Here is a 3,489-nt window from a genome sequence, read left to right as displayed (position 1 = left end):
TGGTTGGGAGATCATTAACACCGATATGAGTTATACCACCGTCTTTGTTAGCACGGAGTCCGATCACGACCCGATCGGCTAGGACTTCCCTTTGGAGACATGTACCATAATCACAATTTCCAGTTTTGAATTTCTAGTTTTGATTCCCAGCACAATGCCAACATGTGTGCGGCATGGCATCCGATCACGGCCCGATCGGCTAAGCTGCCTTCCCACATATGCTGTGTGGGTTGGCGTTACCAAGTTACAAATGTTACCAAGTTCATCCCAATTAAGGGGAATAACCACGATCCACCCCTACACCGGCACGTGTAGTTTCAGGTATGAGCCTTATGACCCACCCTTCCTCGGTTTTGCTAATGATACTCCCAAAAACATTTTTTGATTTGATAGGATATTGCACACAATTGTAGTATAAATACAAGTATACAAATATAGCATAATACAACTATGCTTACCTCGATATCTTTCATATTTTATAGTTTTTATTAATGTTCTCAATCTCTCTCGATAACAGTGTTTCTTTGGCCCTTTGGGCCTTTCACAAGGTTCATCTTTTTCATGGCACGAAGGCCGCATTTTTAGTTTTCCACATTTTCATCTCCTTTATTTCCAAGGATCATCAACCAATATAAATGTACCAAATATTCCGGGAATCATATATTTTCAAGTTCACTAGTAATGGAAACATCAAACACAAGGGATTCTTCCCAAAGAGGGACATGCCAACCAACAATTGAAATACACATTGGAGTTATAAGCAAGCAATCACCTCAATTATCCTTGAATTATTATTTTCCCATCATGACAATTGTACAATTTCAACGTCGGAATGTGTAAGGACTAGCATTACATTGAATGTATTTATAAAGCAAAGTAATATCTAGAACATCCACTTATGGGCATAGTTCGGGTACAAGACCTTTAGGCCATTCTATATTTTATTTCATAATTTGTTTCACCTCTTCTCATTCGATTCATTTCCAAACATTTTTACAGTTTATCAACAAATAGACACATTCAATCAAGGCATTTAGTACATATACGAGCAGCTAGGAGCATTAAACAGATCGAATTCTTCTCACCCAATTAGTATACTAACCTTCATTTAAACTGTGACTCAAGGCTATACCATTTTGGTAGACAAACCACACTTAAACTTATAAAAACAATATGGAATTCACTTCCGAGAGAGAAAGTTTAGCCTACATACCTCGATTGAGCTTTCCTTAAGTCCTACTATACTCAGAGACTCTTGGCAACGTCAATCTCTTAGGAACATGACAAATCGAACCACAAATTAGAGAGGTGATCATAGTTCTAGCTCATTTGAGCATATTTTCAAACACTAAGTGTGCATTATGCTTTTAAAACCTGTTTATGAAAGATCCTACCATCCCTCATCCCATCCTTAGCTCAAGACCTCACCAAATACTTTAAGAACTCAGGCATGCAAGATATCCACTCCCATCCTTATGGATTACCCTTCTAATGGTCTATCCTAGTTATATCTAGTAATTAAGAGCTTGGGTTATAGAACCTTACCCTTTAGGAAGAAGACCTAGGTGCCTTTCTTGACAAATCTTCAAGGTTTAAGCAAGATCTTAGGAGGAATGTTGATGAAGAACCCCTTCTCCCTCTACGACCCTCTCTCTCTCTCTAAATGCATCCTAAATTAGGCCTAAAATGAAGGGTAGCATATAATATATCGACATGGGGTCGGGTAAGAAAATTAGAAATTAGGAGCCCCAACACAAATCCGCGATCGCATATGCGGTCGCATAATTGACATGCGGCCCGCAAAAGGGACCGCAAAAATGGCCCCCGAAACTTGAACAAACTGCCCGGGTATGCGACAAGAATGCGGTCCGCATACCTGTTCTGCGGTCGCATAATGCACCGCAGAACTGGCCCTCAGAAAATTCCAAGGAGATTATGCGATGACTATGCAGCCCTCATATTGATTATGCGATCGCATAATTGGCCGCATAGTTGACCTCAAAATTAACCATCAAACTGCCTCACTCCGCAGCAACTATGCGGTCCGCATAGCTATTATGCGACCGCATAATGGACCACAGAAATAAACTCTTCAGAAAAAACATTATTCCTTAACTTTTAATGCACAGATCATTCCAAAGGGTCCGAACCGCGGCGAGCTTGCTCGCCGCGAAGAATTTTACGAATTTCTAACACATATACTTAACTTGGCACTATGAGCTTTCGGGTTTTGAGTAAAAAATTTCACAGGGCCTTACAAACACCCTGTTCATCAAATCCATAAATGACGCCGGGGCGTTAGTCATACCGAACGACATCACTAGAAACTCATAATGGCCATATCTAGTCCGAAAACCAGTCTTCGAAACATCTGAATCCTGAATCTTCAACTGATGATACCTTGATCTCAAGTCAATCTTAGAGAACACTCTGGCACCCTACAACTAGTCAAACAAATCATCAATACGCGATAAAGGGTACTTGTTCTTAATGGTAACTTTGTTCAACTAGCGGTAATCAATGCACATCCGCATAGTCCCATCTTTCTTCTTCATAAATAACACTGGTGCACCCCAAGGTGATACACTTGGTCTGACGAACCCTTTTGCTAGCAACTCCTCAAGTTGTTCCTTCAACTCTTTCGGAGCCATGCGGTACGGTGGGATAGATATAGGCTGGGTAACTGGAGCTAAATCAATACAGAAACTGATATCACGATCTGGTGGCATGCTTGGAAGATTAGAAGGAAACACATCGGAGAACTCCCAAACTACGGGCACTGAATCAATCGCCGGATCCTCTGCAGTAGTATTTCGAACATAAGCTAGATAAGCCAAACAACCCTTCTCGGCCATGTGTCGAGCCTTCAGAAAAGAGATAACCCGACTAGATGCACTGACAGACGAACCCTTCCACTCCAATCTAGGCAACTCCGGCATTACCAAGGTAACAGTCTTGGCATAGCAATCAAGGATGGCATGATATGGAGACAACCAGTCCATGCTCAGGATGACCTCAAAGCTGGTTATATCAAGAAACAGAAGATCCTCTCTAGTCTCATAACCACAGAATATGACAACACGGAACAGATAAATCTGATCCACAACAACAGAATCGCCCACAGCAGTGGACACATAAACATGAGTGCCCGAGGACTCGTGAGGAACACCCAGGAAATGAGAAAATAGAGATGATACACATGAATAGGTAAACCCTGGATCAAATAATACTGAAGCATACCTAGCACAGATAGAAATAATACCTGTGATCACGGCATCTAAGGCCACTGCATCTAGTCTGGCCGGAAAAGCATAGAACCTAGCTGGAGCTCCTACTGACTTGCCTCCACCTGACTGACCTGTAACTAGCTGGCCTCTGCCTGCCTGGCCTCCACCTCTCGGACGACCCCTACTCACCTGCCCTCCGCCTCTCGGCGATCGAAAGGCGGGTGCTGTAATTATGGGCCATTGACCCTGCTACATTGCCTTG

The sequence above is a fragment of the Nicotiana attenuata genome, chromosome 6, assembly GCF_001879085.1.
Source record: "Nicotiana attenuata strain UT chromosome 6, NIATTr2, whole genome shotgun sequence".
Taxonomy (NCBI): Eukaryota; Viridiplantae; Streptophyta; class Magnoliopsida; order Solanales; family Solanaceae; genus Nicotiana; species Nicotiana attenuata.
This window is presented reverse-complemented; position numbering follows the sequence as displayed.